This window comes from Ambystoma mexicanum, chromosome 11 (genome assembly GCF_040938575.1).
Source record: "Ambystoma mexicanum isolate Mex_15411 chromosome 11, UKY_AmexF1_1, whole genome shotgun sequence".
Lineage (NCBI taxonomy): Eukaryota > Metazoa > Chordata > Amphibia > Caudata > Ambystomatidae > Ambystoma > Ambystoma mexicanum.
Genome location: NC_090934.1, coordinates 363,582,570 through 363,610,170, shown reverse-complemented (window position 1 = coordinate 363,610,170; position 27,601 = coordinate 363,582,570).

Below are 27,601 nucleotides of genomic sequence, written 5' to 3'. Positions count from 1 at the left end.
CTACCAAACCATCACTCGGTGCGTGTCTTGCTGAATGGAACCATTTATCGATCTGTAATCCCGCACATATCTGTAGAATTACAGCAGCAATAAAATGTGGACCATTGTCCGACGAGATGACTCTTGGCAAACCAAACCTAGGAAAATATTCCTTAAGCATGCTTTTCGCCATTGTCACTGCTGTGGCATCTTTTACAGGAAAGGCTTCAACCCATTTACTGAAAGCACAAATAACAACTAAGACAAACTTGAGATTATTACAACGATCCATTTCAAAAAAGTCAAAGTAGATCACTTCAAAAGGGACAGAATGTGGACCAAAACTACCCCTTGGTGTTGATGTAAGCTTCCCCATATTGTGCTGTAAACAAACCATACAACTCTGGACAAAACGCTGAGAAGTTTTCGGGGATGTTAACATTGACCCAGACAGTTTCTAACATTTTACAGATCTTCCTAGCACAGATATGAGTGGGACCATGAGCCATTGAAACCATCATAGTAATGTACGCATCTGGCAGCATCCATTTTCCTTCTAGGTTATCCACCCAACACCCATCATCATCCAACCTCGCCAAGCCCTCAGCCCATTGCTTAGTTTCTTCTAGAGTGGCATCGGCTTGGATATTCTTTATAGACTCAATTCCTTCATCTATGGTACAGACAGTCATGGCTTCCCTTGTAGTATACATATCTGAATAGAGATCAGTAGCAGTCTGTTTGGCTATCTGGTCAGCGAAAGCGTTCCTTTTTCTTATATCATTTATGATTTTCTGATGTGCCGCGCACTTCATAATTGCTAGCTGAGTGGGAAGTGCAAGCGCTGAGAGTAGCTGAACTATCAAGGTGCCATATTGGATTTTTGTTCCATGTGAGGTCAAGAAACCTTGTTTGGCCCAAAGTCTACTGAAGTTGGGAACTACCCCAAAAGCATACTGACTATCAGTATATATGATTACTCTAAGCCCTTCGGAAAGTTCACAAGCTCGAGTCAATGCAATAATCTCTACGGCCTGCACGGAGTTATGTGAAATTATTTGGTTTCCACGATTTTGCTCAGTGTAGTGATGGCATAAGCAGCAGTGGATGTACCATGCAGAAGTTTGAAACAGGAGCCATCACAAAACAACTCCCCTTGTGGATCGTTCAAAGGTGTATCTTTCAAATCAGTTTCTTGTGCTGTGGCATAAAGGCAGTCATGTGACATTTCGTCACTGCAAGCAGTACCTTGCAGAAAAGGTAATAATTCAGCCGGATTCAGTACACAACACCTCTTGATTTTAATATGCGGTGCAAATAAGATTAATTTGCATCTCGTTAATTGTGCGGAGGTGAGGTGTTGTGTTTGCGTTCTATTTAATAGAACGTCTACAGAGTGAGGTACCAACAAGGTGAAAGCATGGCCTAGGACCATACACTCGCTCTGTTTTACAGACGCAACAGCAGCAGCGACAGCTCTCAGACATCTCAGCAAAGTGCATTCAACTGGATCAAGGGTGGAGGAGAAGTAGCCGCACGGCCTATTCGTCCCCCCATGTTCCTGCGTCAACACCGCCAAAGCACATCCATCACGTTCATGCACATACAACTCAAAGGCCTTTTCATAATTTGGTGTGCCCAAAACTGGTGCTGAACACAGTGCAGTCTTGAGCAAATCAAAAGCTTTCTGGTGTTCCAAGTTCCATGGCAATGGCAAAGAAATGCCCTTCTTTGTCAAAGCCAACATTGGTTTAATCGGTTTTAGGTCAAAGGATCGAATCAAAAGGATTGAAAGGCAATTGGGTCGAATCAAAAGGACCGAAAACAAAAAGGTTGAATTTTTTTTTGAGGGGGTCCCCACCAAAACCCCTGTTTTTGGTGTAAAAACCACTTTTTTTTCCTATACAGAAACCCCGAAAAAAAATAGACATATAAAAAAAGACATTCAACCCTTTTGTTTTCGGTCCTATTGACTCAAACCTTTTGTCATTCGATCCTTTTGATTCGATCCTTTGACTGGACACAGGTTTAATCACTAGTGAGAAGTTCGGGATCCACTGCCTACAGTAAGAAGCCATTCCTATCAAGGCTCTGACTTCTTTCTGCGTATTTGAGACAGACATGGCAGTAATGATTTTAATCCGTTCAGGCGTGAATCTTTTTCCCTCCTTTGACAGGAGATAGCCTAAATAGACGACCCCCTGTCAACAATATTGAAACTTTTTCAGTGAAGCTTTATGTCCATGCTTTGCTAGGTTAATAAGCAATAACACGGTGCCCTCCTCCCAGGCACTTTCTGAATCTGCAGCTAAAAGAAGGTTGTCGACATACTGGAGCAATGTACAAGTAACAGGCAACTCGAGTGTATCAAGCTGTTCTTTCAAATCCCTACTATAAATGCTGGTACTTTCCGTGTACCCTTGTGGCGCGCGGGTGACTGTAAATGAGTGTCCCCCTAGGGTGAACGCGAACAGGTATCTGCTATCTTTGTGGATAGGAATGCTAAAGAAAGCATTCTTAAGATCTACGACACTAAAATGAATAGCAGAAGCTGGAATCCTTGTTAATTTCGTTGTCACATCAGGCACAATAGGACATTGTGGAGCGACAATCTTGTTGATAGCGCGTAAATCGATAATAAAATGAAAAGGAATTGCATTATCCCCTTTCTTAAACACCGGTCAAATCGGACTATTGCACAAACTTCCTGCAATTTCTTCAATTACCCCACGGTGTACAAAATCGGAAACTATACACTTCAAAGCTTGCTCACTATCAATCGAAATCTTATACTGGCAACTTTACTCCAGGTTTCAAGAGAATTTTCATACACAAAATAGATCGAGGTCGTCCCTTATAGCATAAAGTGGATTGGGACTTTATGGGAAATATCTATTGTTAAGCCAAAAGGTATCCACTATGCTACAATGAAAAAAAATATTCTTAAAAATAAGTTCAGCCAACTTGATATTGTTGTGTAACCTAAACCAAGGACATCACAAATGTTCTTAGCCACAATGTTTATGCTCTGAAAACATTCCTTGTTTTACCAAGATAATTTTTGTTGCATTATCAAAAAAATAAAAAAAGGAAACATGTATATAAAAGTAGAAATGCAGTCTGAAAAAATCAAAGAGGTTTAACAAAGAAACATTTTGTACAATTTTTGCAAGTAAGTGAATGCAAATAATAAGTGGAGCAGTAAGTGTTATTAATACAAAAACATATATAATTATTAAGCAAACAAAAAGATGTCAAATCCCCTCAGTTGGAGGGAAACTTAAGGTGGCCCAAAGTTCAGTGTACAGGTGCCGCTGCATTAATAAATAAATGGATGCAGGTCTGCCGACGTGTTGGTGTTTGATGAGAATGAAAACTTCAGACAGAAGCACAAATGTGTTTGTGCCTAAGCAGTTGTAGTTTAGACACTAGTTTGAAATAGGACTTCAAATAAAGTTCCAAAATAGAGCGTTCCAGTCAAGAAAAGAGGGTTCAAACATCCATCTCACGTTTCGGATCTGCCCCCTACTGGGCAAGTGAATTTATTATGGAGCCTTCCTCAGGGCGAAAACATGAAGAAAAAGGGAAGCCAAACTTGTCCCTGTATGAAGGCAGACAAAAAAGGAGGAATATCACAAAACAGGCTTTGTTTAAAGGAATGTTTTCAGCTTCAGTGGCATTAGTCTAAATCTAAACACAAATTTGCTTAATAATTTTGCAACAAAAGGATTTTTGGAAACCCAGTGGGGGCATAGTCCTTACCCTAATTCTGGGCATGGACTGAGTCAAGAAACCCACTTGGGCTGGGATTGTGGTCTTCCATAGATATGTGGGACGCAGCGTGGAACACGAGGACCCCAGGGCACAGCCACCCGCAGTTTTGTATGCAATTGCTGCAACATGAGAAAGAAACGAGACAAGAATAACAAACCAATGTCACTTTCACTGTGAAAGCTCATGTATGGTTGATTTTAGATGCTAAGAGGAGTAAATGAAATAGTTAACACATACCTCTTATGTGTAAGAATCGTGTCTTGGTGACTCTTGCTCGGTGTTTAAGGCGTTAAGTTCAGGCGTACTTGTAGTGGTACACAGACTGGAGGAGCCCAAGACAGAAAAGGAGGGAAAAACGGAATCAGTGAATGTTACGTTCTGTTAACATCACTTTGAAAAAGTCTTGATGTGGGTGTCTGACAGTAGGAGAGTGACGGAAGAGAGAAGTACCTTCATTTCAGAGGGCTCATAAAAAATGTCCCGTTGTGGCAGAAACGTCTGAGCTGTAGTCGAGGGTGCGCGCTGACCAGACTGTCTCAGCTTACTAGAAGCTGAGTCACAGCTGACGAGCAGAATCGCCGCCGTTACAACTACGGGTGTGGCTCGTCATCCATGAGATTGATTGGCTGTGTCAGGAATGGGAAAACTCTTCCTGATTGGTTGAGTATTGGCGCAATACGGTTGGTGCGCTGTAATGTCAGTTTCATCAATGCTGTGGGGGTGTGTCCCTCCGGCATTGGAGCTCAAACAGCACCCGTGGTAACAGTGTAATGTGCTGACACATCGAGTGCAAATATCTAAAGTAAAGCTGTTGAAAGAGCCTCGGCTACATGTACAGTGCCTGGTATCAGACCGCATGTATGTGTGTCCCGTGGCATAAATTAGATTGTTGGCCCCAGCCAGGGTGTTCATTAACAATTATGGGGAACCAGTTATGTGATAATTGCATCTTGCCCGGTAACATGAGCCCAGGGAGGACAGCTGAAATGGATCAAACAAAGTACTGGTTGCGCTCCTGTCTATCAGAGAATGGGGTCCTGAATACTTGTTGGTGTCAGAGATGTACTTAAAAGGGCCGAATGGGTGAGTGCGTGAAAACCGCTGGAGAAATATATCTGACCCTGGCCGTAAGGTTGCTAGAAATGTGCTCAAAATCGTACTATTGCAAAAACTTCCTGCAATTTCTTCAATTACCCCACAGTGTACAAAATCGGAAACTATACACTTCAAAGCTTGCTCACTATCAATCGAAATCTTATACTGGCAACTTTACTCCAGGTTTCAAGAGAATTTTGACAGGCTCAATTTGTAAAACACCAACATAATTGTCGTCAATTGCCCATACACATTCCGGAACGTCACTAAATTCTGATGGGAAAGGTCTAGTCAGAAACTGTGAGATGGAAGATTGCTGTGGTGAAATCGTCAAACGCACTCCATCCGAAGAACAATGAATTACCGCATTTAATTCCTTCAACAGATTCAACCCCAACAAATTCTTGCCACATTTTGATGTCAAAAGAAATGGCTATTGACCCGTGAATGGACCGAGTGAAATCAGTACCGGCAGAGACACCGGACTAACCACTGGCATACCAGAAAACCCTACTTAGTTTGTCCTGACAGTGGAATGTCTGGAACCCGTGAATGGTCAATGGAACACTTTTGTGCTCCTGTATCTATTAAAAATAGATGTTTCTTATTTCCCACCATCATCTCAACGTAGGGACCTTTCTGATTAACGGGAATAGGCGTCGGTTCCAAACCCTGCTTTGGGCAATCCTAGCGAAACAATATATCATCAAAGGGAAGATCTTCAGAGAGATAAGCCGTAGAAGGATGATAAAAAATGTTTCTATTATCCACACTTGGTGACTTATTGTCTTGTGAAAAAAGACTGTGAATTCTGAGTAAACTGGCTTCTACCAGGACCCCCTGACTCAGGGCGGCCTCTGGATTGTCTACCCATGATGCCAAATGTGTTATTCGACCTCTGCTGGAGGATCAGGCATTGTGCTCACCAATGACCCTCTTGTTTGCAATAAGCACATTGGTTCGCGTGTACAGAACCCAACGGCACTTTACCTTGTGGAACATACTGTCCCCTAAACTGTGTACTACCCCCTCTAGGACCTCTAACAATCTGTTGCAACAAAACCTTAGTTTTCAAGTATCCCTTTCTCTTTTCAATCCTTTATTTCTCATTATTGACTCTGTTTTCATAATACTGAGCCATATGCAACACTTCAGACTGAGATTTAGCTTGCCATGCACTCTCAGAAGTCATAATTTACGACTGGATGTCAGGCAACAACCCACGCACAAATGTGTCTACAAATAATCATTTTCCAGACTCTGTGCTTAAATCTTGTCCACTGAAATCTGAAAGTACTTGTTCAAACTGATTGAAAAATTCAGTAGCACCTTCAGACTTTCCTTGGACACACGCAGTATGTTTGTCCCAGACAATCCTTCTCTCAGGAATTAAGGCTTTCAATTTTGTCACTATTCTATCAGGCAAAGTCAGTATTACCTGCGGTGATCTCTCACCAGCTGGTCTATCTCTATCTTGTGTAGTCAGATTATTCCATGTGTCCCCTAACCCTTGTACATCGTCTACTGTCCTAATCTGTTTCCACAAATCGGCAGGTAGGAGCACAGGAAATAACAAATCTATATCACCCAAAGTAAATACTGACAACTGCAAGACAGATTATATCTCTTTATAGAACCCTGGCGGATTCTTTCTAATATTTGGAATGGATTGTCTGATGGTGTTCACTTCCTGTCTTGAGAACGGGACGTGAACAAACTGTGATACATAATGTGCATCAATGTCATAGGCTTCTATACCCGTTGCAGCATTAGCCGGAACCTCGACTTTAGGGACAAATGTCAGAGGAACGTCTCTGATAGGCAACTGAGAAGTAGGCAACTCCGAACGCTTACTGGGCAACAGAGCCAAATCAAGCGCTAAAGCAGCTGAAGGGTGTCAAACGAAAAAGCTCTCTTGTCGATATTCAATAATTCTGCGGGACAACAAATCTTTCCTTTTATACATTCCTCCTGCAGGTATTATACCATTACCTGTATCACTTTCCTCTGCATTTCTGGCGTATACTGACTATACGTGTCATATACTTCTACAGGAGATATCGACATATCTGAAATCCATCTAAGTGCATCTCTCGTGCAAATTTGTGTTTCTTCACTCATCGATTTACTAAAAGGAAGGAACCGTTTCTGTACATAGTGCCAAACTATCATCATCTATGTCTTTGTTCCGTAACTTTTCCAACTCCCTTCTATACTCAAAAACCCTCTCGACGTGCTCCTATACTTTCTCTGCAGTATCTCTTGATTATGCTAAAACATTCAGATCCCTCAACCCTTGTGGGATATCTGTATCATTCAGTCTGTTCCACATTACGGATAAATGAATTCCCAATTCTTCAATGAAAACAGCCTTCTCAGGAAAACCTTCTAGATTAGAGAGTGTAGTAAGAACATCAGATTGTTCACCCTTCTCCATGCACTGTCTAGCCCATGCATTCAAATCTCGCTTTCTTTTTTTAGACACTGTATTACGAGTTACAATCTTCAATCCCGCTCCCTTATCAACTTCAAGCGGAACAGAACCACTTCGAAGAGAAAGAGCAGACAAGTTTTGTACAACAGGTAATGAAGGTGCTATCACTGGTGGAGAAGACAAATCTTCCAAACCTATAGCACCAGGCAAAGGTGGAGGTATAAGTGGAGGAGCAACAATAGGAAAAGGAACAACAACTGAAGGAAGAGGAGCAATTGGAGGAACGATAGGAGGAGCAGGAATTGCTACAGGAGGAGGAACAACAGCAGGAAGAGGTAAAGCAGCAGGGATAGGTACATACGGAGGTAGCGCAGTGGCACCCGGCCTTCGTTCATTTAAAAGATTGTCGATTAGTTCATCAGATGCATGAAAATCTTTAGACGGATATATTTTCTGAATGCCAAGTTGAAAAGCCCTATCCATATTTCTAACTGACTCTGACTGTTTTTGTTGATCATACAATAACGCTTTCTCGGCGTTCAACATATGTCGTCGCACATGGTTCTCTACTTTTAAGCTGCTGCATAGGTTCTTTTTTCCAATTTTGCAATACATCAAACGCTGCAGGTCTAGCCTTTTTCTTTAATAATATAGATTCTAAGAATTCTATACGAGAAATCTCAAAGCTACCATTGATTGGCCACTGAAGTTCGGAAACATGCCTGCTTTGTCTGTGCCAAATATCATTAAACACTATACTACCAATGCCGTGCTAACAGTACATAGTACACGCCGGAGACCCCTCCTGTGGTGCCAGATGGCCAAATTCCAACCATTGTCTGTCTCTGCGGAATAATGCCCTGAAACAGGCAGACAATTTCTCAGGCATATCCTATTTCTGGAGTTACCTGGTCAATAATTGTTCTCGTGAGGACAATACGCCAAATCAAATTATCAGGATACTTAGGAATTGGGGCACGACTCACCTGATCAAAGAACTAAGGGAGGTCCGATTGGATTACTAAGGACAACAAAGGACCCTCGTGGTTAGTGATTTAGTGACAAAACTGCCCGTCTCGAAATATAGACCCTCGTCAAGATACCGTCTCGGATCACGTGCTCACCGTCCCGGGATCGGGTCGTGCATTACTGTTGAGGCGTCACGTCTCATCCAAGAAGGGGCCCCCTTTCTCACCGTCCGATCCCGGTCTGATAGCCGTGTCAACTCTTCAACGAGGTGGCATCAATCATGAGGGTCCCTATTCAGGCGCCATCTGTTAAAGCAAAAGGAAATATCGAGGCTGAGTACCACAAATTGAAATACACCAAACACGGGCTATAAAGATTAACAGATCTTTATTCTACTGTACAGTTTACAAAGAAACAGAAACAGATAGCTATCTGGCTCTCAACACCCCACAATGAGTACCAGCCCATCAGAGAGAGGAGAGAGAGTGCTGGACATCTGAACATTCATGCCTTTTATACATTTCTAACAATATTGTCCAGCCCCTCTACATGTTAATAATCTGCGGTCTAGAGTTTGTGCCGAGTTCACATACAGCTTATACAATAATATGCAGAAGGATTACATGAGTTTGCATTTCCATCAAGTTACAATGGTGATGTATATTCTTGGGTCCCATAGTAAGCCTTAGTCTATAACACAATGTAGTTCAGCCTGTGTCCACGCTTGGCGTTTGCCTTTCATTGTCGCCAATGTGTATTCGTGGATGAGGCTTGTTAGCGCAGACAATCCTGGGACAACAGTTCATACACAGTACAAGGTGTCATTACCTAGTCTAAACAGTCGGCCCACGGACAGTCTAACCATTAACAGAACTCAAAGGTCGGGAGGCTTGGTTACAAGTTAGAAACTCAGTCCACCATTTTAGAACAGAGAATCATACGAACAGAAATCAAAATAGTGGATGATTCTAAAATGGCTGCGAAGTCGATCAGAAATTGGAACTTTGCAAACGCGGTTTTCTTTGCAGAGTAACTAGGCTTAGGCCAATATAAGTTAAAAGGAGGCCTAACATGATTTCCGTTTAACAATATAAGGCTATTCAACAAGGTCAAAGGCCTTTTTGGAGTCCAACGAAAGGAGGTAGCCCTCCACTTCCAGCCTCAAAACCCCATGCATGAGATCCAGGGTCTTCCACACATTATCTGATCCCTGGCGGCCAGGTATGAAGCCAACCTGGTCTCCATGCACCAGGGAAGGAAGGTGTTTAGCCAAAATCTTAACATCTGTGTTAAGAAGGGAGATAGGGCCATAGGATTGATATTGAAAGGGGTATTTCCCTTCCTTGGGGAGAACCACTATAAGGGCAGACATCATGGTGTGTGGAAGGGCACCCGTTTCCAAGGCAGAATTAAACATTTTAGCCATGAATGGGGCCAGCGTAGAGCGGAATGTTTAATAAACACTAACCGTGAATCCATCGTCCACAGGCGACGTGCCATTCTTCAGGGAAGAAATAGTATCAATTATTTCTTGTGGGGTGATCGGGAGATTTAGTGGGTCAGCTTTGTTGGGGGGAGGCTGGGAATGGGTAGGGAGTCCAGAAATTGATTGACATCAGCGCCGTCCTGCATGTATTCTGCGGAATGAAGACGCTCATAGCATGACCTAAATTGTTCCACTATCTGTCTATCCTGTAGAATCTTTTCCCCCTCGGGGGAGCAAATAGAGTTCACCCTCCTACTATTCCTTAGTTCCCGAAGCCTCCAGGCCAATATCCTATCTGCTTTTTCCCCCTTTTCCATATATTTCTGTTTCAAAAAGGATAGCTTCCTTTCCATCTGTCCTACGAGAAAAGCTGCAAGATTAGATCGCAACTGTTGTAGTTCCTCCCACTTCCCTGGGAACATCTGCATCTTCAATTTCCCCCCTGGTTGAATAGCAGCAATCTTTTCTCTCAGTATTTTCTCTTCGCAGTCTCTCTCCCTCTTTTTCCTCAAGCCCATTCCAATAAGAGTGCCCCTAAGAGAGGCCTTGAACGCTTCCCAAACTCCCATGACAACCACCTCCCCATTATCATTAATAGTGAAGTACTCTTTTATAACAGTGAGGAGCGTTTGCCTCACTTGCTTGTCGTGCAGCAGGAGTTTGTTGCACCTCCATTGGGTCCCAGAGGAGGGGGCAGGGGGATACCCAATTTGATCTTAACCATATTGTGGTATGGTTTCTATCCCAGACTCAGTAACCACATCCTGAAGCGAGGAGTCTATCAGGACATAATCAATCCAGGAGAAAGTTGCATGTGGTTTGGAAAAGAAGGTGAAGTGTGGATCATGTCCCTGTTCCAGAATATATGAATCCCTCAGTTCGCTGTTAACCCCTTGGAATGCTGCTGCCAGTTTCTTCTGAAGTCGTGAGTTATATTGAAGTCCCCTCCCACCAATAGGGTACCTTCCATGAACGCTACGATTTTCCCTCTCATCCCTTCCCAAAAGGCGTCCTGAGCCTCGTTCGGGGCATATATGCATACCAGGGTGAACAGTCTGACCCGTACATCTCCTTTGGCCATAATATACCGCCCCTCTGGATCAGGCCTTGAGAGTGAAATGGGCGTTTGCTGAGACCAAAAGGGCGACCCCACGTTTTTTTGCTGTGAAAGGGGAGCTAAACACATGCTGTTTTGTTTTGACCCTAAGCTTCGGTTCTTTTCCATTAACCCAATGGGTTTCCTGTAAGAATAGAAAGTGGAGCAGGAGCCTCGCAAATTCTCTCACCACCATCAACCTTTTGGTCGGGGAGTTAAGACCCTTCACGTTTAATGACCCCACCGTTAAAAATTGAAGCGTATCATCCAACAAAAAAGTGGTAAAGGCTCATAGCCCCATCTAGGGGGCTCTTAATGGCAATTCCCCCACATTGCTCCTGTGCACTGTAGATACCTTTGTAAAGTCCTGTAGATCTGATAAATCCCTGAAAGATAACTCCAGGGAACTAACCCAAACAAACCTTCCCGCGCCCTACCTACCCAACTCCTGAATGCCTTGGTGTTAAGCGACTTCATCTCGTCGCTAAACCGGGCACTCTAACTCCTCAACAACCATAACAAGGGCCTTCCCACCCCCTGGTTTTAAAGCCTAGTCTGGAAGGCCATAGTCGTGTTGCGGCCATCACTGGCCACGGTGGCCCCCCCCACGGGTCCCCCAGCAACAACAAATGTGTGAACATTAATAAGTGCTCATTAATTCAAAGCTCTCTGCTCACAGAAGTCAACTCCAACTACAAAAACAATAAATAAAACCGAACATCAGTGGTTAGAAGAACTTAGCGATGCCGGGGCAACCCTCCTGAACTTCCTGTGTCCTCGGACCTTGCGCCTTTTTGTGGACGCCTTGGCTCCTGTCGGGCCGGCTGGAGCTCATTCATGACCCTGTTCAGCAATTTCCATGTCCAGATCACCCAGGAGTTCCTGAGACACCCTGTGGATGTCATATTCCGTGACAAAGGCATACTTGAAGCCCTCAATTTCGAAGGAGAGCAAGAAGGGGTATCCCCACTGATACCGCACACCTTTGGATTGAAGAATTTTTGTCAACGGGTGCAGAGCAGACGTCTTGCTAAAGTAAATGCTGACAGTTCCTGGTATATCGAGATCTGTGTGCCGTCTCATTCCACCGGGTCTCACGCAAGAGGATTTTACTTTTATCAGAGAAATAGTGGAAATGCACTAGGATAGATCTGGGACCTCTATTGGTGGCACCGGCCCTGTGTGCTCTGTCTATAGTTGGTTCGTTCGTGTTGGTATCCTCGAAAAGTGTTCTTACAACGGCGTTGGTGGCTTTGGCAATATCTGATTGCGTTTCGCCCTCTGGCTCTGGAATGCCCAGAAATCTTAGGTTACAGCGATGCTCCCTATATTCTAAATCGTCAAGTTTCAAGGAACACTTCTCTTCCCTTCTCTCTAACTCCACCAGGCGCATGTCGAGTTGCGTTTCAAGGATGTCGATTGAGGCCGTATTGGCCTCCAGTGCTTGAACCCAGTCATCAATGGTTTCAACTTTTTTGTCCAGTGTGTCCAGCCGTACAGTAATGTCTGCTCTGAAATCCCGGATTTCTTCCAGGAGGGCCGCCATACCTTTGGCGACTGAGTTGGCGGCTGTTGATTCTGGATGTGTGGGGGACACCATCGTAGAGGAAGTCGGAGGGTGAGGGGGCGTGCGGCGAAACCTCTGCAGGGAATCTGTCCAGTTCATGTACACGCTCTGCCCTCCAGATCTTGGACTACGTCCTCTTACGGGTCACCGGGTAGAGATGATTCAGAAAATATGTCCGGGGCGACACAGATGAGATGGCCTCAGAGAGCCTCAAGGAACTTGGTTGGGCATTAAGCACAATATAAGGCTGAGACCTCTGGTTGCACAGCTAATAAGGTGGGAACCACAGGGGGAACCCCGCAGCAAACTCCTACTGAGGGTCAGGGCGAGCCAAGGGAAATTTTCCAGCAGTGGCAGGGAGAAAGGGTGGGCTGGTCCGACCCCTCACGGGAGGTGCCCTGTCCCCCCACACTAGTGGGGGTGCAAAGGCGCTGATTGTTTCCCCACACGATCACGGGCTGTGTCCTGAGGTCCAGGGTTGTCCCCCCGTATCCTCCCATGAAATTCTTAGCACTGCAGAGCAAGACTGCTCCCCTACAAGCTAGAAGAGGATTAGTGGGGCACCAACCGGGCTCCTGGGAGGGAATCAAGGTCAACTGGTTCAGCAACTACACCCTCCTGATGCCACAGTCCTTCAAGTGGAAGGTGATGGCATACAGGTCCATTTGGGTTTGTTGCTGCAGGGGAGGTGGTGAACGCCGCCTGCTGCGGGAGGTTGCCGGGCCTAAAATCAGTGTACTAGACGGCTTCCCAAGGGTCCAAAAGCTGCCAGAGTGGACGAGGTGCCACTCAGGGAGAGGTCCCGGAAAGCCAGAAGCTTGCTGAGTCTGTGGGACGGAGGATGAGTCCTGCAGAAAGTTTACAAGGGGGCCTCCCCTAGCTCGGAATGGTGCCGGGGCCACCTCGGTGATGGCACAAACTCCAAGACGTGACTGCTGCATGGACCTTCTCCTCGCACTCTGCTTCCCCCCGCAAGGTCCTGGAAGCCTGCTTGTACGTTTCTGCCAGGGCGAAGGCTATGCTTGTGGTCCCTGCGGGGAACCATCCAAGGAGTGAGGTGCCAGGAGGAGAGCCCCCGGAGGGTAGGCCTCAAACCCCTCCTCCTCCGTGGGAGAGGCTTAGCTGCCGCAGAACTGCCACTGGGATTCACCGTCTGTTCTGCTCCGCTGAGAGCAGCCCGCCCAATTCAGCGGATCCACGCCACTTCCAGAGGTCGGGTTTTTGCCCTTCAGGTGTGCGGGTGCTCCGCACGTTGTCCAGGGGGGTCAGGCACCTCACTTGGGGTGTTAAGGGGGGGTCAAGTCCCATTTAGCCAGACCCAGTGGAGGAGCAGACAGAGGTGTGTCAGACCATCTCGGTGCCCCCTGGTGGTTCCTGCATATCTTTTACATTTGTATTTCTGCTTAACTTGTGACTAGTATAGAGGCCACACCACATGAACTAATTGGGAAGAAAAAGAGTAGTTTCTTCCCAATACCAAAACAAACTGGGCTGGCGTATGATGCAGAGGTGGCTCGAAGCAATACATTTTGACAAGCAGTTCTCCGGCAAAACATTTAACCGCTTAACAGCACCCATTACAACAGTACTGCTGACCCCTGAAACGCCTTGCTAAATCTGAACCCTCTAGAGAATGGTTTGCATCCAGGCTTCTCCATTGCGAACATTGTGTGATCCTCATCTCCCTGTGCCTCTTTTTATGCATTCCAAGCCACAAAGATGGTACCACAATGTGGCTAAATATACTATATGTTGTGTCGTGACCATCCCATGTGTATTGGCCTTTAAGGGGATTTGTCCATCCCCTGTGTATTGCCCTTTAAGGATGGGTCATGATGGTGTCATGGCCCAAGCTAATAAAAGGAGCACTGCAGGCACGTGGGGCAGAATGGCTGCAGACTCCAAGATGGAATGACCTGAGTCTGTGTCTCATTTCAGGACTGCAGGCTCACACCGTGTAAGCATGGGCGTGCAGGCCATGTTGCCATGGGGCCCTACTGCTGGCAAGATGGCCAGGGTCTGCATGTGCGAGTAAGGCCTGCCCTGCCCCATACAAGACTGGGTGTTGCCCATCAACCCCTTGAGGCACTGGTCCTCCGTGGTCCTGGCATCCCATAGCATCCACAGGGGGCTGGTGCGATGTCCATGGGCATACCTCCATAACAATGGCGACGAGGTAGTGGAAGCATTGAGTAAAAAAAAAGAGTAGGACTAGGAGCCCTAGCGACGCACCATCCCTGCTGTCCTCAATTTATTTGTTCAGGGGAGAGGAGAGAGAGAGGTGGTGATGCAGCATCGATCGCTGCAGAGACCATCCACCGCCGAGAGAGGGAAGAAATGAAGTGACCGCAGTCGCGGAAAAAGCAACACCTCCCACTCGGGGAGAGAGCTGTGCTGCCCACCTCCCTCAGGGGAAAGAAGAAGAAAAGTGACAGGCCCGGCATATTGTCGAGGAGGAACCCTGCAGATGGGTCCTCCCTGGCCGTGGCCCTCTGCTTAGAGGGTGGTTGTGTGGCCAGGGAGGGAGACTGTATGCAAACCCCTGTGGCATCCGCTGCCATGGGGGGAAGACAAATGGTGCAGCTGCGGCCAAGGAACAGCCTCCAGCTGGGGGAAGAGAGTCAAGCTGCCCCGGACTGGAAAGAATGACTGGTGAGTGCCCCTTGCAGGGTCAACCTGCATGTCCTCATGCAGCCGGTGCACCAGAAGTACACATTGGGCCATCCGGCGGTGGAAAATACTGCTGTTCCTGTCATCGGAGCAGTGCGTGGGAAATAATGGGGATTCCCCCTGATCCCAGTGGAGAAAGTGAAAGCAACCATGTGAGATCCCGGGCCACTGGGCGGTGTGGTGGATGTAAGCTCCAGTCCAGAGCGAAGGATAGAGGCCCCGCACTCGCTGGCACTATGGGTGCGGGCAGCCCCCCACATGTGATTCTGGGCCCCCAGCGGTGAAGACTGCAGCACTCTTTTCATTGGAGCAGGCATGCAGTGAAGTGAAGGCCCTCAGGCAAACTCAGGCCCAGCTGGTAGTGAGTGAGGGGAAGTGAAGCTCTGAGAGTGGAGCTGTCAAGGAAACAATAACGGTTCATCCATGCCGTAGCCCCCACTGAGATCCCAGGCCCAGCGGCGATGAACATCCAAAGTGCTCTGGTGTCGAGCTGGTGAGGAGGAGAGACTCCCTGCATAGTTCCCGGGCCAGTGGCGGTGTACAGTGATATGCTCCATGCCGGAGCTAATGAAAATGAAGCAGATGGCCCTCTGTAAACCCGGCCCTGTGGCGGCGCATATCTGAAATGCTCCGGTGTTGGAGCTCGAGAAAAGGAAAGGCTCCTTGAATGATCCCAGGCCCAGCAGTGTAGAGAATGATGTGCTCCGGTCTGGAGCAGTGAAGCAGGTAACGCTGCATAGCGTAACTGAAGTACCCCTTCTGTGGGAAGCAGCTCTGTTGTCTGGTGGCCTCACATGTACATAGGGGTAAGCAGCTCCCCCGGTACTCCCAGAGTGGGTCAAAGGAGAAGAAGCATCTGCTGATACTATAACTACAGCCCTCCAGGGCAGAAAATAAAGTGCTCCACATCAGAGCAGAAGGAAGGAAGAGCTCGCTCTGTGTCCCACAAGTTATGCATGTTATTCACAGTCAATCGACTACAATTAATCAAGTGACTGTTTGACAATTGCTTTGCCTCGCCTGATAAACAATCTAAGTCATCATAAATTGTGAGAAGGGCAGGCATGGCACATCCTGGCACCACATGTTCATGTAGTGTCTCGTCTGGGAGAGCTAAATAATAAGCAAGTGGCTGTCAACATCACACCACTCTCAGTGCCTTGCTACCATTGTTACCCGTCTCACCCTACCACTGGTCCGTGCTCCTGCCTGGATAAGAGGAGGTGAATATTTCCGGTCTGGAGGAGGGAGAGACCAAAGTCCAAAGGCGGCCTCAAGTGGTCCCAACACTGTGCCACTACAGTCACCCTGCTGAAGGTGAACATCTCCCTGCCTGGAGGAGGAAGAGACCGAGGTCCCAGGGCAGCCTCAAATGGCCCCAACACTTAGCCACTACAGTCACCCTGCCTGCCCTACAGGTGGCAGTGACACCATGCCACAAATGTTCCTTGACTGCCAGACCATCTAAGGTCCAGGCCATTGTGGGCCCAGGGGCAATACCTGCCGGCACCCTTAACTGAACCAACAACGTGTGTCTGACCACCCAGCACATGAAGCCCTGGGCCCGACACCATGAACCACTGCAACGGGAGAGGTATGGGTTGCAGCTCCTCGTGAGTGCTTCTGCGCCCTCCTGTGCCCCTGGAGTTAAGGGACACTCCTGACTGCGGAAGAATGGCCAGAAAGGTGGTGAGTGTTATCCTGTTACCACCCTGCCCTGTCAACATCATGTGGCGTGGCTGCATGTCCTACAACCTGTATCTCGCTGCCCTGCCCCAATATCAAGGGAGTATGCCGATGTGGCCCCTGATACCCACAAGGTGTGGCTTTGCCAGCCTCTGAACAGTACCACCAATGGACCTGGTCCCGGGGAAGTGACTGCTGAATGGACACGGATGGAAAGTGATCTGGTCTCCTGCAGTCCTGCAATTGCTTAAAGAGGACTAATTGAACATGCTGGTTGATGCTGTGAACCTGCATGTTAGCTACATGCTTAAAGTGGTCTCAGTAAAGAACAGTGATTTGAAGCTGTGATCTTGCAGTTTGTAGGGGTGCTCTATATGGTACTAGCGGCTACCCATGGGTGTCATGCAGTGGTTTCAATTCCACACCCCAGGTTAATAATGGGTTTTTGTAACTTGTGGTCCAATTGCCAACCATCCACCGGCGGTTCACCCACCGCGACTGTCAACTAAGAGCGATGGGTCAGTATGTGTTGTATGTGTATAAATATGTGAGCCCCATGTGTGTAGCAGTGGCATATCCTATGTGTTGTTGATCCCATGATTCTGAGGCAGCCCAAGTAATGTTGTTCTATAATGGGGGGAGGAAATCATTTATGTTGTAGTAACATTTGATTGTTTGTTATGAAAAAGGAGGAGTATTGTGTCATGACCCTCGCATGTGTATTGCCTCTTTAAGGGGATGTGTCCCTCCCTGTGTATTGCCCTTTTAAGATGGGCCATGACGGTGTCATGGCCCAAGCTAATAAAAGGAGCCCTGCAGGTACGTGGGGCAGAATGGCTGCAGATTCCAAGATTGAATGACCTGAGTCTGTGTCTCATTTCAGGCCTGCAGGCCCACACTGTGTAAGCACGGGCCTGCAGGCCATGTTGCCATGGGGCTCTTCTGCCAGCAAGATGGCAAGGGTCTGCATGTGTGGGTAAGGCCCACCCTGACACATCCAAGACCGGGTGGAATATTTTTATCCACACCAATGCACCACACTGCACCTCTTTGCCAATGGGGAAAGAAAACTGCCAAAAATTGAGGCAATAACCCCTATGCCACTAAATCTGCATAATTGTGCAGAGTTCATTAACCACCAAAAGAGCTGCAAGCCCTGCCACATACGCAGACAAAGTGGTGTAAAAGCAGGAATCACTGCTGTCATCGGTCACCTGAAACAAGGCCACAGAAGGGCCTAATCCGAAAATGCACTTCAGTCATCCCAGAGAATTATGGAAAGGAAAGTGTGCTGAAATCATGGATTCTCCAGGCAGTCAGAGGAATCCAGGACTCCCTTCCTGACAGCTGCTTAAGGAAGCCAGCTGTCAAACCCATTTAAAGGTGTTTCTTTTTCTGGAAGAAATTGCAAAATCCACTATTTCAAGCATGTTTGTGAAGGGCTAATCTTTTAAAATGTTTAAATCCTTTATAAACTGTGCTTATATTTTATATTTGAAATTAAAAGACTTTAATGTCAAAGAGCACAGTCTGGGGCCAATCCACTCGGTAATTCTTATCTGACAGCCTGGCCTGGGAAAACTGACATCTCTGCTTGACACTCCCTTGAGAACAGGAAGGCTAATGGCTGTTAATGGTTCCCGCATAATCCCAAAAAGCCACACAATGAGGCCGCATCAAACATTCGTCTGCTGGCTGACCAAAGAACAAAGGACAGGCTGAGCATTGACCTCTGCAAGGAGGGGCAGGATGTGGAGGAGGTTTCTCAGTGAACTTCAAAGGACTGGACAGCTGCTGCCTGAAAAGGGATGGTTACACAGGAGGACTTTGATGTGAAATCCTTATTTTTGATTAAAGTTTAAAACTCTTTCCCTGAGCAACCTAAAGAGGGATAAATCTGAAACTGGTAGACATTAAACTAATTTCAGCCTTGTGATTTGAAGACATTGAGGAAACTCATACCATTTAAGGAACCAAAGTTATGAAAAATGTCTGATTGTGGCAAAACTATTAATGTTGCAAACTTACAATTGTATGTATACGATCCACTGATAAGCGCCCGGAGATGTATTAAATTAGAAATGATTAATCCAAAGTGTTATGGGTAAAATTGATAAAAATCCATAGAATGACCAATACAGCTCTCACAAAATGGGAAGTGAATGTAAATGCAGACAATCGAATATAAAGTATAGATCTCCAATTTTATGAGGGAACATAATGGTAGAAATGTACATTTGTGCAAAAGTATGTTTTCGGTAAAAATCCAGGTGGGAGTTTCTAAATCCTGTCATAAGATGACAGCCCTGTTCAGATTGCCAACCAAAACAAAGCACATGCCTGTAGCCACTCACAACCATGGGGGTGTGTTTTGAAGTCCTGGCCATGCCATAAACTTTGTAATGGATAAATATAGGAGTTTCACTACACATAGACAAACTGCTTCCAGAACACACTGCTTCCAGAACCCCTCCAAATGTCAGCGCAGCACCTCATTCAAGAGCTCTTCAACTTGTAGATGACTCCAGAATCCTTGAAAGATCCAGATTTCCTTGCAGAATCCAGACTCTAGCATTGCAAAATTATTGCTAGCCTGACCCAATTACAAACATCCCAAACTTGAAAGGAGTTAATTCTGATTCAGCTTGACTTGCTACCATTAAGGCTTGCCCGCTGAAAATTTGCATCCTGATATCTACTGTGTCCAGTAACCACAAAGGGCCCATCCAAATCCAGTACGAGGTGCAGTCCAAATTGAGCAGAACCGCCTTGCTGATCAAATCCCACTAGAGGTGCCCTGCTGCTGGTAGACTAGATCCAATTCATTGACCAGAGCTGACGGTCCAATTTAATAACTTTTTCTGTAAGTATTAACAGCAAGAACAGTGACCCATAATATATTTGCAATGTATTATCCCTATCTCCACCCATCCCATCTTTAATTCAGAACTCCAGTATTGTTAGAATCCTTATTGCGCTGATTGTCTCACATGTGTTCCAAAACCATAACTCCCTAGTGATTTTGAATAACTAAAGTAAATCCCAGGAAGAAGTAGAGTATCCACAACGTGATGGGTTACACTGATCACGTGACTGTAAGATCCATATGTGGCATTCTCTTTTTCATAGTCATAATATAGTGTAATCAAACCCATCTGTCATTTTCAAAAGCGCATTTCTGTTTTCATTTTTCGCACCTATTTTGCAAAAATGCCTCTTACTAAAACCTCTATAACGCCTTCAGTTTTAAAGATAGAAACACATTTCAACTCTCACTGATACCTAACATCGTTAGCTACATCCACAACTAAAAACTGCATTGCGGAACAGTGTATTTGACCCGTTTTTCTTCAATAATGCATAGTAAAAGTTTGCTGTGAATTTGCAAAACTCACAAGTTTACACGTGTCATTTCCCCATTTCAAAGTGCTTTTTCCACCCCATCCTGATTAAAAGTGTGCATTGTTGTTTATATAATAGCTCATGTATGTTAGGACTTGATTAGTGTTGCTTTCCTTAGAATTTCCATCCATCAAGCATTTTTTTTACCATTTGCAGTACTTCACAAAGCCATTTTACCTATCATTTTCAAAGTGTCATTTGCCAAAATAAGGATTTCACTCTTGTTTGGAAGGGAGGATTGCCTATAACTTTAGACCTTGTATTTTACTCCTGAATACCTGGCGATTACTCACATTGATGTAGGATTGCTCATTTGTAATTAAACAAAACTTTGCAGGGGGAATCTTAACCTAAACGCTATCTGTGCACAACACAAAACTTTTCTTTTTACCGTGTTTCTAGTCTGCATCATTATAAGTGAATTCAATTGCTTTGCTTATTTCTGAATTGTATTGTCACCCTTTGGGTGATTGCTGCCCCATATATATATATATATATATATATATATATATATATATATATATATATATATATATATATATATATATATATATATAGAACATTTTTTGTGTGGCTTATAACTTCGCTCCCTCTAGACGAATCCTCACCAAACTTTGAAAAGAAAGTATATGGCCCACTCTGAATTATTTTGCAAAGTTTGGAGAGGTTTGTTCCAGGGGGGGGCAAAGTTATAGGGGGGGTCCCAAAACTTTTGTTTTTTCCCATAGACATAATGGAAAAAAACTTTGCGCACGCCTACAGCTCAAACCGCTGGACGGATTTACACCAAATTTGTGGCAGGAGCGGGGGCTTGGTCCCAAAAGCGTGCTTTTGTAAATTTGGTGTAAATCCGTCAAGTAGTTTTTTTTTTAAATGACCAAAATGTAAGGCAAAAAAATAAGTGATATCTCTGTTCGCTCCAGGGACGGACTTCCCGGGTTCTCTCCGCGGACAGTACCCCGATTGGCCAAGCGGCTTGCGTGATGTCCGCGGACATGCGACGTGTTCGCTGATTGGATGGCGTGGTGCGTGCAGCACGTCAGATTTTCTGTGGCGCCCGCCATCTTGCATTCGCGGACGACCGCGGACAGCGCGGTGAAACTTGGATTAAAAATTGTATTTAGTGGAGTGTGTTGGTGTGTAAGAGTGTTTGAGGAGGGTGGGGGAGTATGAGATAGGTTCAATGTTCTGTTTTTTTTATGTGCTAGACACTTTTGTTGTGTTCGATTTTTCTGCGGACAACACGGCTGTTCTGAAATGTTCGTAAATAAACAGAATGGATTCGGTGTCAAGTTGAAAGTGTTCTAAGAAGACTTGTGGGGTCCTGGAATGTTCACAGGGGGTGTCCTGAAGACATTGTCTGTATTGTTCGTTGTCAAGTTGAATGTGTTCTAAGAACACTCGTGGTGTCCTGAAATGTTCAAAAATAAACAAAATGGGGGTGTTCTGAGGACGTTCTCCGTATTGTGTGCCTGCTTAGCTATATCCAATGAGGGAATGGCACAGAGAATGAAGTGGAAATGGTAGAAGGGCTGTCTAAGAGTTATGCGGTCTGCGGACAGGGCGTGCTACATCCGGGGTTTTCCAGCAAATCCAGCATGGAAAGAAGACTGTAGGGATCAGCCAATCAGATGTTGAGGTTGTGGATTTGTGTTCAAAGAGACTGTGGGCCTCATTACGACCCTGGCGGAGAGGGGTTTACGCCAGCGTAATGCATGGCGTACCTCTCCGCCAGATTAAGACTTTCCGTAGCGCCATGGTGATTTTTACGCCCGGATTTTCCGGCCGGAAAAATCCATGGCGCTACGGGACCTCTTGTTAATTACGCCACCGTAATCTACGGTGGCGTAATTAACGCCTTCCCCACTCCCATTATACCCTATGCGGCAAAAATGGGAATGGGGAAGGGTAAATGGGGATTGGGGACTAACCGCCCCGCCAAGGTCGGAATGGGGCGGTGAGTCCGCCAACCCCCATGGCGGAGTTGGCAGCTCTGCGCCATGGACCATGGTGCAAATTGCACCATGGTCCTCCGCCAGGGTCGTAATGAGGGCCTGTGTAGTGAAGATGACAGAAGTGTAGAAAGTCAGGGTGTTGGTGCTTGGAGATATGTTTAATGCATGGTTTACAACAGTATGCTCAATGCAGGCATGTTGCAAAGAATTTTGATGTTAAAGGAGTGGAGGTGGTGTGGAGCACTGTGCCTGATTGCAATGTACAGGGAATTGTACAAGTTTGTGAAGATATGGGCAGAATCAACAGTCCCCATGTGGTAGTTTTGCACTATGGTGCTTTCCATTTGGGCTATGTCAGTGCCCCTACTTTGTTGGCAGATTTGGAACACATGATTTAAGCAGTAATGAACATCCTTCCAAATGCCAAATTAATTGTTTCTGGATTAGTACCTAGGGCAATATGGGACAATAGTTCAGTTTTTTTTCCTCAGCAAAACAATGCTAGGTGTGTAATCAACCAAGGCATGTGTGCCTTCATGCTTAGAGCTAGTATGTTCTTCTGTAATAATGAGAATATTGATTCCAGTAATGCTGTTTATTTTAAAGAAGATGGCATTTTCTTATCTTTTATGGGAAATGCCATTATGTTTTGGAATGTAAGGGTTGCTTTGGAGAAGGTTATGTGAAGATTTTAGGAGTAAAGTAAGAAAAAAAAAAGAAATAACAGGTGTCTGTCAAGCATCTGCAAAAAAAACCCAAAAAACGGCTCTTTTCAGAGCCAACCTCAAAGGGGAAATGGGGCACACTATTTAAATTTACATTCACCACGCTCAGATTTTCGATATGTCAGCGGACATGGCGGTAGTCCGCGGACATCGAAATCACTAGCTAGGGGTTCAGTATGTTCTATGTTACATGTATATAAAGTCAGGGATATAATGGTTAAGTTGTGCTACTAAAAACATATGAAATTCAGTAAAAAAACGTTGTTAAAGGGACGTTATGGTTAAGTTGCGCTACTAAAAACCTATGAAATTCAGTGAAAAAACTTTGTTAAAAGGGACGTTATGTTTAGGTTGCGTTACTAAAAACCTATCAAATTCAGTAAAAAAACTTTGTTAAAGGGACGTTATGGTTCAAAGTAAAACCGAAAAACCTCTGAAATTCGGCAGTTATGGTATGATAAGCAACCATAACTCGCGCCACCGTGCACTGCTAACACTTACACCCAGGACATCAAAGATGACATCACAAATGTCATTGATGACATCACTGATGACATCACATGGCTGGCTCTCCCTTTTTTTCCTTTACTGACATATCTAAGCCACATAGTTTCCTTCAGTAACAGTCAGGAAGTAAACATTGAAAAGGTATTATATTTGTAGACTTAGGGTCAAGTCATATCATATGAAACATATATATATAGCGGAAGACACAGGCTTGAAAGAGAGCAATCCTTTCTGTGCATGAAGATAATCATTAGCGTTATCAGCATTTTCTCATAGTTTTATTTGTATTACTATACCTTCCCTGTATATGCTCATATTTGTATACATTGTACTCACACTCCTTTCCTTAGGGTTCACTGACATCATTTCATACACATACATACAGTAAGTAGCAGCTTTGAAACAGAGCAATCATTTCTCTGCATAAAGATAATCAGTTAGGTTATGAACTCTTTCTGCTACTACTTCTGCTTTTTTGCTTACTTCTCTGTCCCTGTATGTACTCATATTTGTATGTGTTGTTATCTCTTTGTGTTTTGTCTGTATTAAGTGTAATTATGTATTAAGTGGGTTTTATTAGCTACTTATTACATGTTTCACAGTACGTAAAACTCTAATAAGAAAGCAGTTATCATTTCATGATTCTACATGGCAAGATTATGAACATTGCACCTTCATCTTGTATACTGCACACACTGCCTAAGTTTCTGCATGAGTTGCTTAGTATACTGGATAGAACGTCATAATAGAATGCTATTTATATCAATGCATTGCTTAATGCACTAATTAGCTCATGATATTTATTCAAATGATCCTTGACACTTTTTGGTCAACATTATAAGAATCCCTCCTACAGAGTTTTCATGAAAAGTAAATGCACATGTGATGTCATCAGTGATGTCATCAATGACATTTGTGATGTCATCTTTGATGTCCTGGGTGTAAGTGTTAGCAGAGTTATGGTTGCTTATCTTACCATAACTGCTGAATTTCAGGGGTTTTTCGGTTTTACTTTGAACCATAACGTTCCTTTAACAAAGTTTTTTTACTGAATTTGATAGGTTTTTAGTAGCGCAACTTAACCATAACGTCCCTTTTAACAAAGTTTTTTCACAGAATATATATATATATATATATATATATATTAAACCTATGTGTGATTTGAATATTAAAATCAATCAATAAATATTTACCTTTACAAACTAGCCTGATTCCTGGTTAAGTGTGACCTGGGGGTATTTTGAGAAGGGTGTGATATGAGTGGTATATCATTCAGAATATTGAACTTATAGACAAAAATAAAATAAGGGTTTCATTTGCGCACTAAATACGAGGCGAGACTTGGGTGTGTGCCTGATTGAAATCCCTTACAAAATGAAACACAAATACTAGCACAGTGCAAATGTATCTTGTGCACAAAGATTGTTGCAGAACCTCAGGGTAGTTGGAGGACTCCATGTCACATAGACACCAGTTCTCCACTCTTGGGCTTTCAATTATAAAACAAATGCATTCTGGACATTGTGTTCTTGATAAACTTTCTGTGAATTGATTTACCTATGTACCGTATCAATAAAAAAATATTTACACAATGAAAATCCAGTCTTGGAAAGTGTTGCTCTAATGGCCTGAAACCATCCACTATTACTAGCATTATTTTAAGCAGGCACCAAATGTCACTATGGGCATGATGCCTGCTTTGGAGAAAATACCATAGAACTCTTTTGAAACAACTTTGTTCACCTTAAGAAATGAATATGCTGTGTTGGAAACATTAGAATTCGGAAAATACTCTGGGGATTCTGAAGAGGGAGGATTTCACAAATGTATTTACCCTACCCACAATGCAGGAAATGCAGAGCCAGGCACCCTCGGTTGTTTGCCCTGGCATCACAACTGTTTTTCATGGCCTGGGAAGGCCTTTTAGTGAGAACTGGAGGGAAAGAGACCTGACCCTGCAGTCATGTTGCTTGGCTGTAGCATACATGCCATTGGGGGATTTGCAGATTTAGGCTTGCTGTGGGTCCCGATGCCACAGGATCCTTCTCAGTTAAGGTCAGCAATTGTAGGGGACACATGTCTCTGGTGGGGAGCAAAGCGTCACGAATTGCAGTGCATGTGACACTCCCTGGTAGGATGTCCCTCTCGAGAGGGAGAGACAGCTGTTTGCCCTCTTTGTAAACCTTTGTACCAGAATTTTGCTGCAAGAGTGGAAGCCGGACTCCCTGAGTGCAGGATTACTTGGTTTGATATGCATTTGTCCAGTGCAGCCAAGGGGTTGTAACATGCAGAAACTCCCCTGGCTGACAGTGACAGATACAGACCACAAGTGCTGGGGGAGCCAGGAGGCAGTACGAAGGGGAACTGGACATGCAGCAGCCCGGGCCCAAGTTCACAGGGTAGCCAGATGACCAGTGCGTGGAGCAGTCGGGACATCAGCAGGGGAGAGGAAAAGAGAAAATGGAAGTGAAAAGGAAGGTCTTGAGGTGCTTCCCGAACCGGAGGTGGTTCTGCTAACATTTGAGAGAGGAAGGCAGGCTGTTCCAGAGGGAGGCCACAACCGAGGAGAGAGATCTGCACCCAACTCTGTGCTTGGAAAAGCGACTGACCCTCAGAGAGTTGGAGGTTGATGAGTGGAGAGCTCGAGAAGGCAGATGTTTAGGAATAGACAGTTTGAGGTAGTGCCATCCCAGGCCCCACAAAGCCTTGTGGATGATGCAAAGGGTCTTAAACCTGATCCTTGCCACCACAGGGAGACAGTGAAGAGATTTCAGAGCTGGAGAGATATGATCCCCGGCTTGAGGCCAAGGACAAGTCTCGCAATTCTGTTCTGTATAAGTTGTAGAGGTCGAGTGTAGAGGCAGTACGATTTAGAAAGAGGCTGTTGCAGTAGTCCAGCCTAGAGAGGGCCAGAGCTCTGGAGGAGGTGAGCTTATGAGGGAAAGTGAGGAAAGGAAGAATACCTCTGAGGAGGTGCAGGTGATAGTTGGACTTCTTAGAGACATCAGAGATGTGAGGAGAGAAGGAGATGGTGGAGTCGAAGATGACCCCAAGGTTCTTAGCCTCAAAGGTAGGAGCAGGAAGAGGGCCCAGAGTGGGTGGCCAAAGAGAGAGAGGGAAGGAGGGAGCTGGTGTTCTGATGAGGAGGATCTCAGTCTTACTGACACTAAGGCAGAGATAATTGGTGGCGCCCAATTTCTGAATTGTGGCCAGACAGACTGGTTTGAGAGCAGGTGCATGTGACACTCCCTGGTAGGATGTCCCTCTCGAGAGGGAGAGACAGCTGTTTGCCCTCTTTGTAAACCTTTGTACCAGAATTTTGCGGCTGAGGGGATAGGGGGTTATGGAAGTATACAAATAAATAAAGGCAATACACATTAGGAGTTTGTTTAATGCTTTTATTAAATTTGAATTGGCCTCATTACAAGGTTGGAGGTAAGAGCTGTCCTTACCGGCATGGAGCAATTACCGTGTCTGTGTAGGAAAGAGCCCGCTAATAGTGGGCCATTATGAGTTTGCGGGCACAAGCTTTGCGCCAATGCCGGTAAGGACATTACCGCCATGCCGCTAAAGACCCAAAAATGGCCCTTAGCGGCATCAAGGAATGCGCTGATAGCACTACCGCCATTGATGGATCCTGCATTAGCGGTGACCGTAAATAAGCGGAACCGGAAGTAGCGTCATCGCACAGGAACGAGAAAGAGCACGGCGGCCATCTTTGAAAACACAATCCATTGCCATCCTCAGCACCCAGGACCTGCATCAGCACAACAGCAGCCTCAACTTCACCTAACACTCCACCAGAATGCCCAAGGCCCTGAAGAAAGGTGCTGCGTGCCAGTGCAAGGTCCGTTTCTCAGTGGAGGAGCTAAATATGCTTGCCGACACACTTGCTGAAAATGCGGAAGTCGTGTTTGTGCAAGACATGTGGCGTGCCGCATAGATAAGAAAGAAGTTGATTTGGGAGGAGGTGGGACGCAAAGTCAGTGTGGTGGGTACCACCCCCCGCACTGTAAAGGGTGCGCAAGCGCTGGGATGACCTGCGCCTCCGTGTCAGGAGCATTCTTGCAGCCAATCGGAGCCAGGGCATGGGAACAGGTGGCGGAGGAGGCTCCCTGATCAAGATGACACACTGGGAGGAGACATGTGCCAGCACAATTGGCATAGAGACAATTGAGGGAGTGGGAGAAATGGAGCCTGGAGCGCCGTCATCGGCTGATGGAGGTGAGTGTCCACACAAACCACTGTAATGCAAA